Source organism: Chiroxiphia lanceolata, chromosome 1 (assembly GCF_009829145.1).
Source record: "Chiroxiphia lanceolata isolate bChiLan1 chromosome 1, bChiLan1.pri, whole genome shotgun sequence".
NCBI classification, from domain to species: Eukaryota; Metazoa; Chordata; class Aves; order Passeriformes; family Pipridae; genus Chiroxiphia; species Chiroxiphia lanceolata.
The window spans coordinates 89,765,671-89,778,999 of NC_045637.1; positions in this window are offsets into that span (position 1 = coordinate 89,765,671).

Here is a 13,329-nt window from a genome sequence, read left to right on the forward strand (position 1 = left end):
TGCATGGTAAGTATGGCCATCCATTTACTGCAATTAAGCTAGTCCACAGAATTCATGGACACCAAGGGTGACGAAGGCTGGTCTGTCCTGCCATGAAAGCTCGCACTCTAGTTTAGATTTGAACTGAAGCTCTCACCTTCCACCTCAAACTCTCAGCTCACCCAGAGCAAACCCTTCAGCTTACCATGGAGTGATGCAGACTGTGACTCCCTGCACATAGTGCAGCTTGGCCATTAGACCTCTGAGGTAGAGGGTGTCCTTGCTGGACTCAATTCTGCTGGCTGCCTGCAAGTGGCTTTCTCCAAAAGAGAAGTGATTATGGTTCCAACGTGTTTTTCAGGGGGGGAATAAGGAGACAGAATGAAACTGCACAACTATTCTTGTCCATTGGTTTGAGAGTGTACAAATCTTTCTTTCTGATGGTGTTGCTACATCTCTAACAGGTAATAGTCTCAGGTTTGGGGGAAGACCTGGCAGGTGCATGTTTATATGGAGAGCTTTGCATGGGGAGGAAGGTGGGAAGGAGACTATATGCTGCTGCCAAAGAACATGAGAAAATAGAGTGTATTTCCCACTCTAACCAGAGCAGTCATGGAGTCAGACAGGAATGCAAGACCAAGTCAATATGTGGGAGGTCACTTTGGCGGCAGGAAGGGGATAGTGCTTAAGAAGAGCTGAAGTTTAGAAGTAAGTTTAGTGATTGTCTGCGCAGGCCTGGCTAAGGCTTTCTGCTGCAGGGAAGTCTTCTTTCAGCCTTTCCTTGCATAAATAAATGGCTAACACAAGAGGCCCAGAACACACCTGGAAATCAGCTTTTCTTCAACTGCCTTCACAAAACTTGCTATCCTGCACTCCCTGTCTGTGCTTTCAGCAGGCTGCCTCTTTGCTTACAGCAGCTGTGGCAGCTCCATCAGTGGTCAACTCTGTTTTCTGTACATCCCAGGCAATAATTAGTTGGTTATTTCTCGTCTCTGATTGACACAGCTCCTACTCCAGGACAACACAGAACTTGCTTTCATCACTTTGTGACTTTCTCAAGATGCCATTAGTGGGCAAGGTAAATCATACAACAATACTATAAACACAAGGGCAGGGCCAGATTCAAAGCTCTATCCTTGCAGTTTCACTCTGTAGGAACTCTGTTGAAATGAATCTGTCACACGAGACCAGAGTTGCATATTCAGCCCACAGTGTGGTCATGAGACAATGTAATGGAAGAGCACTCACTTCTATTACCAGAGAGCACTTGTGCCATGCAGTTGTATTTATGTTCTGTGAACAAGTAATGATAAGGCAGAAATACATGCATGAAGAGAAAGAAAGATGGGGTTTCTATGGAAACACAGAATTTCCTGGCTTGTATAATTAAAATTAGCCATATCCCTTGTTAATGGAGTTGTGGGGACAAAGAAATGTTAATTTTTTAATTTTATTTTTTTTATTATGTGTGAACACTTTCAGTTATCATTCTCTTTTCAATTCATCTCTCTGACATATACACGTTTACGCAGCGTTTTTTACTTTATACATGTTTTATACACAATGTGCACTATGTAGCTTTTCTAACTCCCAATAATATTAACAAGAGTTACTCACATAAATCTCCTGTTCATTGTTGGGACAATAAACTTCAAAGAATGTGAAAGCACTGCATTAAACTCATTTTTCTCAGTACTGATATGAATGTGGGATACTAACATCCAGATGAAATGGACACATAAACTTAAGGATTCATTGTTGCTGGGTATCATGCATCATGCACTTATCTCTCTGTCTTATGCAATACTGAGGGAGAATGTTCCTAACAAAATACATCTGTATTTCCCACAGCAACATCTCTTGCTAAGAGAACTGAAGCAGTACAAGTACGTAAAAGCTTTCCACACTGAAACACAGGGTGATGACCTGTAGCTTACAACCTTTGGTTCAGATTGTGCCATATATCACATGTTAAGTAGGAATGCGACTGATCAGAGGTTGGGTAGAGGACCTCCAAGGAAAGTTTCAATATGGTAGAACATAGTATTAGTGTCTTACTACACAGTGTATATCACTAAAACTTAATATTGAACCAGTACTCCTGCTGTAACATACTGGTAGTGATGGAGGTGCTAGTTTTTAAAAGGAAAAATAAATCACAGCTCTAATCCTTTTTGAGGAGAAATAATAATATAATTCCTCCATTTTTGCACAGTTTGGCCTCCATTTCACTACTATGTGAGAGTCAGAAAATCAGTCCACAAAAAGTCTCTTCATTAGTAGCTGCAAAGTACAGTCAGATAAGAAGTGAACTTAGGGATACCCTTGTTTCCACCCAAAAATAACCAACAGATAAAATAATAAAATTAAGAATTGGAAAGATTTTGATGCTCTGGAGTTGGAAAAGGAGAAAATTCTTCCCAACAGAGTTACAGACATGGTCCTATTATCATAATAATGCAGGATGATAACCCTATTCCAACCCCAATTGGTTTATTTCAGCAACGGGTATAAAGTGAGCCCTTGTTGTACCATCTGCCAAGTACCTTTGGGATCTAACAGCATGGAAGGATCATTAAAAATGTAGGAAGTTGCTGTTTGCATTAATAAAAACACAGGTTCAAAAATTAGGTTGAAAAAGCAATGACATTGTAAACATGCCTTTAAAATGAAAGTCATTTCCTCTTTGTAGTGAAAGGCATCGTTTATTTTCATCTGTTAGTTAGGATGTGACTATGCCGAATCCGGCTTCTGTGTCCTCACTGTGCCACTCTCTGATGGAGTTTGCACTCACAGAAATGAAGTGTGTGTTGTATGTGGGACTGTCTCTGCTCTTTCACCTGGACAGAAATAACTGCATGTCAACTCCTATACCATTACTTCCAGAATTCTTATAATGAGGGCTGGGTAAAATTGAAGCCTATAATAGTGTACAATTGCTTTTTTAAAGGCTGACCTGCAGTTCTGGTTTACAAACCAAATGACTGTAGTCAGGCGTATTAGTGCTTTAACCTTTTTATTACATTACATACATGAAAACAATTAAGGCTGGGATTCTTTCCAATGTGCTATCATTTTCTGTTCCCTCTGGCCTTTTTCCATCCATTTCAAAGAATGTACATAGCATCAACTGAACATTCTCTCATGTTTTATTTTTTTGTTTCTTTTTCTGCTTAACAACTGTCATGCTTTCAAGATCAGCCAACTGTAGAATATCATGCAAGAGCAGCAGCCAACAGCAGCGGCAGCAAAAACAACAACAGAAAGTTTGGGGGTTTAAAACTCCTCATAAAATTAAATCTGAGATTTAAATTCTCCCTCATATTTTATTGTCTTTTCTTTTCTTTTTCCTGTGGTAAATGGTAATTAGAGTCAATAATCTTTTGCTGAGAGAGCACCTTGTCCTCACAGTGTTTATATCATCATCATCAAAGATCTGCCTTAAGGCCCTGGCGTGTTAATAATTTAAGGTGTGCACAGCCTAGTTATAGCAGGAAGCCTAGTTATTGAGTTTGTAAACCAGATGATGATTTATGGGAACACCTTGCATGAGTCATGCTCATTAAATAAAATACTTCAGTTTAATAAGGAACATGGGGTAAACAGTTCTTCCCGTTACAGGGTGACTGTGCAATTGGAAATTGCTGAGTTTTGTCACCAGCTTTGCCACTGCTATTTTGTCTTAATTGTAATGTCAGGGTCAGCTTGTCTGTATGCATGTGTACACACGTGCATGTGCACACACACTTCCCCTTGAAGTACAGATAGAAAGTCTTTCACCAATGCTTTTTTTTCTCCCACCCTCTCTGTCTCTGCCTCTCTCACCATACAGCTGTTTCATAAGTTACCCTCTGATAATGAAGATGTTAAATCTCTCCTTAAAAGGCTACTAATTAAGAAAACAGAAATGTTCACGGAAATAAAATTACACAGGAAAAAAAATCAATATATGGTTGTTAAATGTAGCTTGCATTTGAGAGCCATAACCATATTTTACTTTTAAACACTAGAGTAACTCTGACTCATTAGAAATTCCTTGGGAAATTGAGGCAGTAAAAGCCCTACACATTGGCCTCTTCTGTTTTACCAGAAGCAAGCATACTTTGCCCACTGCTTTAGAAATCCACTGCATCTCCAAGAGATTTCAGTGGGATAAGGCATCTACCCTCAGATGGCAAACATGCAGACAGTAACATCCTCTGTATTGCCTGCATTTTTCAGCCTTTTGGGAACCGCAGCACAGTTTCTCAGGGGCACTGAAATTCCCCCTCATTCCCACCAAAGCCAGTGGCACTTGAATACTGGGAATGGAAAGAGCTGATGCAGCTGTGACTGGAGTCTTCACTAGGCTGGAGGCTGCTCAGGGGCAAAATTACCCTCGTCTTCAAGAGGGGGGAAGGTGGGACTCATGGAGATACAATATTTCTATGGAATAAGGGGAGAAACAAATTGGGTAATAACATAAAAATTCCCATATATTTTTCTTCATGAATTTCAGTTGTATCATTCCAAACCAAAGGCAACTCAACTGGGTTTAGTTAAACTCTGAAAATAACAATAAGAAATCAGGGTTTTTTTAAAAAAAGCCAATCTTTCCCAGCAACCAAGAATTTAGTAAACATGCCATTACCCCTGCAATATTGATTTTTGTGTTCTTTGTGGTTCCTTTTCAGTGTACTTTTCTGTATTCTTTTCACACGGGTGATACAGCTGTAAGTTTAATTTTCTGACTAATAACTGAACATCCCCAAATATAGACAGCCTGTCAGGCATCATTAAGAAATTTGTTAGAGAACATTGGGCCAAACCCACTTGTGGTGTAACTTTTGGATTTAACAGCACCACACAAACGAGTGATCTGACTGCCAATCTGTAAACAATAGTTTGAGTCCTCCCTTTTTTTCCAGGGAAAATGAAGCATGACATAACAGGGTGTACATACCACTTGGACCATCTCTTTGAGGCATCTAATATTTGCATTTTGCAATCTTTTCTTTGTTTGACAATTATGTCAGCATAGGCGCTACTGTGATCTTATTTTGCAGAGAGAGAAGGCAACATAGACCACTGCTGGTGAGACCCACAAACAAAATTAGGCACCCTAAAGGGGAGGATTTCAGGGCTTTCCACTGCCAATGCAAAGCAGATGGCCTTGCTCAGAGGTGTCCACTCAAGGCCTTAAGGGACAGGAACAGGAATAGTTAGGGCAGAGCAGGGCAGGTGAAGGGTCACCCCTTTTCCTATACTCTGCCCCAAAACAGCCACTACTGGTCATCCTCCATAACAGCACACCAAGCTGGTCAGACCTTCAGAGATCCGAGCTGTTCCTCCACGCGTACACATTGGAGGGGCACCCAGAAGCCAACATCTTGTGCCTTAACCACCAAAAGCAAAGGGTTTTTTCTGCACAGCAGCCTTATGTAGGATTACTCAGCCCTCCCTGAAGAGGCTGTTGATTGCATAGCTGCAGTGGCCTGAAGGGGGTTGCACAGTCCCTCAGCTTAGGTCCAGGGGCTGCTCTGCAGCACACTACCTTGAATGCACTGAGGTGTCCAGTCTGCAGCAGCTACACCCAAATGCATCTTTGGGTGCTTTCAGATTTCAGTTGTCTCTAGGTAGCTCAGTGAGATGTTTGAGAGTGTATATTTTGCAAGTATTGGGAGTTAGGCATGTCCTCCTCACCAAAAATGTCCTAGTTGCTGAGTCAGAGGCACAAGAGTGAAAAAAACCAGTGTTCAGCCACCTCCAAGAGAACAGGATTCCATCACATGTAACAGCTACCTGGGAAGACAAATGCCATCATTCCAAATGTCCCCCCCTTTCCTTTTTCTTCCCCAGCATGACATCATATTGTCTGGAACATCCCTTGGGTCATTTGGAGTTGGCTGTCCTGACTGTGTCCCCTCCCAGCTCCTTGTGCACCCTCAGCCTCCTCGCTGGGGTGGTGTGAGGAGCAGAAAAGGCCATGACGCTGTGTGAGGCTGGCTCAGCAGTAACAGAAGTATCCCTGTGTTACCAACACTGTTTTCAGTGCAAATCCAAAACATAGTCCCATGCTACCTAATGTGAAGAAAGTTAACTCTATCCCAGCCAAATACCAGCACATCTATTGCAAAGTTCAGGGCTCAACTTCCCTCTTTTTAGCTGGAGTCAGTGGCAAGAAGTTTGGATGATCTAATTACCAATGTCAGCCAGAAAGGGTGATGATGTGAACTAACTGCTTCCCTCTCATAACTTTGGTCTCAGCTGCTGTGGGTTCTTGACCCATGGTGTGTAATAGACATAATCTCCAATCCTGGCCCATATCAGGAGATTGGAGGCAGGGTTAGTTCCTGATCTCTCTACAGAGCGGCGGAGATTGGAGGTATGATTAGTTCCTGATCTCTCTACAGAGTGGCATTTATTCTGGCCTTGTGCCCAGAATAAGCTAATTTTTTGCAAAAGCCAAATTAAACCATTGTATCCTTCTATCTAGAATTAATAAAGAACAGAAGAGGATCCCACATCCAAGCCGCACCAAAGAGAAATACTTCCACTACTGGATGTCAGCAAATGTCTTTATCCAATTTAATGTGCTACAGGAAAAACATACTATTGCTTCTACCCTTTATGGTAGGTATGGTATGTGGACAAGTGGTTTCCTTCTAGAGATGGGGAAAGTGGTAATTATGATTATTTGAACTGGAATAACACCTAGAGACTAGATCCCTATTGTTCTAATCTATATAGCAAACTATCTATACAGCCAACATAAAGGATTTTCAGACTAAGTATAGAAACATGATGTTTCAGGTCTTGGAGGTTTCAGATGAGCTGACACAGTTTTGAATGATCCTTTGAATTGAGGTCAAAAATAGTCACAAGGTGTAGAAAAAGGAACAAGCATGAGTGTGGAATTGAAAACATAAGAAGAGGAAAAGCTAAATTAGGCCATTAACTTATAAAACAGGTATTAAATGGAAAAGGAATTTGGTTGGCAGAATTGTAGATTATGTAATGGAAAGATACCAAAACAAGGCAGTCTCCTATACATTCACAGGCAGGTTAACATACCTAAGCAAATTCATCCTCTAATTGGCTTCAGTTAAGTGCTCTATTCAGAGTGTCTTTGGGATAATCCAAAGTGCCACTAGGATGCCTGGCAAGTGAAAAGCTTCTGGGAATTAAGCAAAAATCTCAGAAACACCCCTAATGAAACAGCTGGAGAGTAACAAAGAATGTGATACAACCTCACCTGATTTTTAAGGCTGTTTGTCAGCATGGCACAATAGAACTTCACTCCAATTGAAAACGAAAAAAATGACCTTGCTGATGAAACTCTTGTAATCATGAATATGTGTAGAAATAAACCACGGTGAAAATGAGTGCGTCCATAAACCACTGGAAATCAGAAATCATATTAAGAATACAATTTATCTTATTCTGGCCAAATTGCACAAATCTGTCCAGAAAATTGCAAAATGAGCTCAGTCTCAATTTAAAAGGAGCAAGGAATTTCAAAAGTCTAATATGAAGCAAATGTTAGCCCTGCATTTCCTCATGTCCTATTTGAACCAAAGTCAACTTGCATCTCTGCTGGGGCAGACTCAGAACTTGACCCAACCTGACTGGATTTTGAAAGTGCGCCTCCAGATGAGCAGCCAGCATACATGGTCCAGGTACCCAGAGATAAGCATCTTTCCTTGGTTAACAGAAGATAAAGGCACATATCATCCTAAAACAGTCAGAAACCTTAGTCGTAGCCTTCGATGTTCAACTGAGGCACAAAAACAAAACTGATGTTCCTTTGTAGATGTAAGTGCACCCACCAGAGATAAGATAACCGAGTGATTCTGTTAAAAATAGCAGGAGCAACATTCAACAGAATCAGTGAAACAACAAGATATTCCTGAAACTTTTTGGTACCTGACTGATGGATACCTATGTGAGCTAAACCACAAAGGTCACTGAGTAAGCTGCCTCTTACTTGCTGTCTTCTTGTGGCTCAGTTCTGAGTGTTTTGACAAGGTGTTGCACAGCAGATACTATTGGATTAACCAATTATAAATCCTAGCTTGCTCCACATGCATTTCCACGTAAATTAGAAACAACTAACATAGATTATAAGCAGTTCATCTGACCAAATTATCTTTGAAATACATGAAACACCGTGCCAGGTCTACACCATACAATGTCAATCAGTAAAGAACCTGATAACAATAAGTCCTGGTTGAGTAAAAAGGTTGGTATTTGTCATCATTACAATATCATAACACACCTCACAGCACTTTATTAGGCTCACCAGTTTGGGGCAAGTAGGCAGAAGGCAAACTACAATCCTGCCAGCTTCTTGAGCAAATACAATTAATCCTGAGGTATAGTTACAGGAGAAGGTTATGCCAGGACAAGAGCAGCGTCCAAAGTTGCCAAATAGCTACTATCTAAATAGGAGAGATTTCAGCAAGTAAGTATTTGGGAACCTGACATACTTACAACTATTGTGTCTGTGCCAAAGTGAGAAGCCTGTATTACAGGAAGGCCTGCAGGAGGACTGGAGCTGACGGCTGTACCTTGAGGACATCCAAATTCAGTTGGCATGGTTCTTGGTGCTGGCAGAAAGCGGCACATGCTCACCCCGCTACTCATGACAAAAAAAACAAAATGTGAAAGCAACACAGATGCCAGGTGCTGCTGAACAGATGCTGGAAATGAGGAATGGAACACATGACAGAAGAGTCCCAGAGGTGCTCAGGATGTGGTTGCTAACTCAAGCCTCTCAGCATCAAGGTGTTTCTGGTCTTCTCCTCCACTCCATCCCCACATGCACAATATGTGCATTCATCTGAGTATGTGTTTTGAGTGTAGTAGGAAGAAGTTGTTGCTATTTGGTCATGTTTGCTTTCAATTTCTTTTTTCCTCTTTTAGAGGTATGGTTTAATAGCAGTCACTGAAACTAACAGACACTGACCCACTGACCTCTGCCCTGTGGAAGGACATAGTCCTCCTGTCCCTGGCCCAGGTTCCCTAAGCACAAGCTTAGCAGAACTCCTCTCTCTCAAAGCTATAAAGAGTAACATCCTCAAAAGCCTGGCAAAAAACATCAACTCAGGTGGCAGAAGTGGCAGTGTAATGTCTCAAGGCCTGAAAAAGTACTTGCATCATTCCTAGATAACAGCAGTAGTGATCAGCAACCAAAGAATTTAGCTCTCATTATTATTTTAAAGGACTTCCTTATAATATGACATGTGATATAATGAAAAGCAAAATATAGGGCTTTTTTTTAGAAAAAGGATCCTAATAAGGAAATTTAATGGCATGCAATTGGATCTGGCTCACTGCTGGACAAGCACATCCCAGGCATGGACTGGGGACAGTGCTCTTAGTACTGACCATGTCATGGAAATGAGACACACAGACTGAAATGAGGTCTACACAGCTGCACCCAAAAAATACCAAGTGCCCTGTAAATCATTTTGACTTATCTGCCCTGAGATTTCTGAAGAACTGAGTTGTTCAGGGAAGGATGAGCAGACAGGGATACAATTAGCCCAGAGTCCTGCAGGAAAAGCGGCCGCAGAGCATCATCACAGGGAGGAATGTTTTTTGAGGCATCTACGTGGGAAGCACACCAGAAACCTGACACATGAACTGTGTGTGTGCTGCCCATGCTGTGATCAGAATTCAATATGCAAAGAGAGATGAAAACCCCAACAGGTGCAGGGCATGTGGTTGGAAGGTTGATGCCCTTACTGATGCCACGCCTTAGCAGTCAGGGACACTCCAGCTCACTAGATTAAAAACTAACATGCAATACTTGCACTGAGGTCAGACTCCTCGTTGCAATGCAGATAGACTCAGACTCGGGAAATAATTGACATGGGAACAATAATGAGAAAATCAATTGCTAAGTCAGATATCATCGACTGCAATGAAAGTTTTGTGCATGGAGCATTTGCAGGATAAAGACACAGCTTTTCTTTTAGGCTAGATGAGTTGGTAGAGATGTGAGAAAGGCTAATATGGTTAATATTGCTGTCCTTGTTACCCTACATTTCTACATGGAATTCAAAAAGAGTTTGACAGCAGGGTGATCCTTCAGTGAAAGTTTTAGGCTGTGCTTCTATGAATGTTCAAAAGTGCATGATTAAGGCCTTGTGAGACTAGAGCATTTCACTAATGATGTGGGCCACTGCACAGTTTCATTAAATTTAACATTAGAGCTAAAGCATCGTCAAAAAATATAACCCAGTGTCATCCTGCATAATTCTGCAGGTATGTGGGATACTTCACATAAGGCTCACAGTGCTCGTGCTTTATCTGCAGCAGTTTGCAGCTGTACTCAAAGCTTTTAATCAGTGCTCCATTAATGCAGGCAGTGGCCAAAGTGTAAAAAAAAAGCCACAAGGAAGACTGAGAACGCTTAATACCATCATAAGCCATTCACTCTGTTGTGCATGATGTTATCTTCATCTTCTGTCAACAGTATCTACTGAAAGATCGATAGCAATTGTAAAGAAATGTTTATTATCACCTTGCCCCTCACACCTGCCCCACCATACCTCTGCTCTTTGTCTCAAAGGCTATAAAAGTGCAGCAAACTAGAATAGAGACACACCTCCACCTTACAGTGTTGTATTTTTTTTTTTGTTGCAAGATTACAGGGCTAATTAAAGGCCACGTGTACATCACCACTTCTTGAGTTAGAAGAGTGGAGCATTCCTCCTCCAGGAGCCCTCTCCAGAAACACACCCGTTGGTACTCCCGCGCACTTAAAAAGAAGTAATATAAAAACCACAAGACATGCTTTTAGCCTGGATATGTGAAATACTCCGATTAAGTTTTTTTCCCGTGAAGTGAAAGGGCCAAAACATCTCAAGTGTGAAGGTCGCAAACGGGGGGCGTGTGCGTGTGCTGGTGCTCCGGATCGTGTTAGGAACTACTCCGTCTGGGTGCTCCCTTCCTTCCCTTCGTTTCTCCCTTTAGAGAAGGGTTAAAAAGCTCCCGCCGACACCCCTCCTTAGGCAGGTCGCTCCCTGCGGGGGCTCCCGAGCCGGCGGGTGGGCCGTGCCGGGGGGTGGCGGCGGGGGTCGAGAGCATGTCGCGACCGGGACAGGCTCCTTCCCGAGGGCGGGCGGCGGCGCTGGCGGCCCCCGCCGGCGGCCCCGCAGAACAAAGCGGGTCCGGGCGGGAGGGCGGCGGGCGCAGGCGGCAGCCTCCTGCGGGACCCGTGTAATCGCCCGTCGGGGAACAAAGCCCCGCCGGGGTCGGGAGGACGACGGGCGCCTCCCTCGGAGAGGGAGAAGCGGGCACGGGCTGCGATTTAACCCTCTGTCGTGATTGTCACGACGCGTGACGGCACAGCAACCTGCTCATCCACCCACAGGCAGGTAAGAATTGGTTTTTGCAGGGCCGAAGGAGAGCAGCGGGCAGGACGCTCCTAATCACACCCACGGCTCTCGCTCCTGTCAGTTACGCGGTCCGTGTCCCCGACATCGGCGGCAAATTCTAGCACTGACGTCATCTCATCTCCGATATATTTTTTTAATTAGGTGGCAGCTAAATGAAGAGTGATGTAGAACATTGTGAATGTAATTATCCATTGTGCTGCAGACACGCGCCTACAGACCTCTTTTCTTACCCCCTTCCCTCTCTGAAAACTACCAAGAACCTGGGGAATTCAAATACTCTTCCTATCCCTGTGCGTGGATGGAGCCTGTCAGACCCTGTGCAAGGGCTACTGACAAACACAAAGGAGCAACAATAGCTGCACACCACTTACAGCACTGCTAGACTTATTCATTCATTGTAACATAATAATTTTAGATGGTCATTGAAGAGAAGCATATGTTTTGGGCAGACATCAAAAGAACAACCAGACATTTAGATAAGTCAACTAAAACTCAGTTTTAAAGTTTCAGATCTAATACTGGGTAAAGACCGAACAAAGAGTCAGAGAGCAGAAATTACGTTATTTAAACTGACACCACCTAAATCGGATCCTTTTTTTTCTGCGACTGCACATAAACACAGTGTGTTCATCAGATCCAGCCGGCTTCATTACTATTTATATTACCGTACGCTGGCTGTGTGCAGTCAATTCATAATTGTCCGATTTTTCTAATTAATCACAAAAGATTTTTGTTTTGCCTACAGCTAGTTCTGGGGTGACTCACAATGGCAAGCCAAAGCTCATACATCAAACGCAGCCCTTCTTTACTCCAGCCTTCTGCTGGCGGAGGCTGCCGGGCTCCCCTCGCCTCGGCGCTGCTCAGGGGGCATGCGCGGCCCCGGGCGAGAGACGAGCCCCGCGCTCTGTCCTCTGCCGTGTGACTTGTTATTTTTATCTGATGCTCGCATTCTCAGCCCGAACCCGGCCCAGAGATTTTTTGGCAAGATTTCTCAGTTCAGAGCGTTTGATTTCCCTCTCTCTCGCTCGCTCATGTGCAGGCGCATGCTCCCCTCTCCTGCTCCAGCAATCTGTTCGAGATCTGTGCGGCTTCAAAGGAGGCGAGCTGGATCAAACATTGCATAAACTTCTGAGCGATCAATATTTTCTTAATGAGCTCAGCGTAACCAGTGGATACTAGCAGAGGCTGAGCCAGCTGCTGGATCTCTCCAACCCCAATAGTGACAAGGCTGGCTGGTGACATTTGCAGTAGGCCAGGTTGCTGGTGCCTTCCCCGCCCACAGCATGAAGGCGAACTACTCACATAAGTAACATTTTTTGGCTGGAAGGCGGCTACCTGTGGAAGTCGCAGCTTGCAACCTGAGTCAGAGGACAATGATTTGACCTCTTATTTCCTGTGCTGCCAGAGGTTTAGGCACACAAAAGCTGTGCCATGAACAAAGAAATGGGGCGATTCGGCTGATAACTGCATGACACAGAATGTTCTTTCTCCATACACGTTAAAAAAAAAAAAAAAAGGAAAGAAAAAAAATTCCCATCCCCAATTCTTATGCAACAAAAAAACCTACTCGATTTTATTTTTTATCACTGGTGACATTGTAATACTGAAAGTCAGCCCAGTTAGGATCAGCTGATTTCACGTGAAGAGCAGAAAGCAATAAACATACGCTTCGTCTAAAGTGCGCTCCAATTTAAGGCTGCAAATGTTGTTAATTATGTGGAAGCTTTCTGGTAAGATGCATCTATCAATGCATCTTCCTTGATCACATTCTGCCCACTGCTGGGTTTGCAAGGAGTCAGCACAGTGGTGGGAGAGGGGCATTTTGTTAATAAACGCTGCACAGAACCCTGTGCTCAGCCTGGGCATTTTGGAGTGAAAATGGCTGTGAAGACAAAGGTGATTTCTGTACAAGGAAGAACCAGCAAGCACTTAGCTACTGAGAGCAAAATAGATAGGTTTTTAA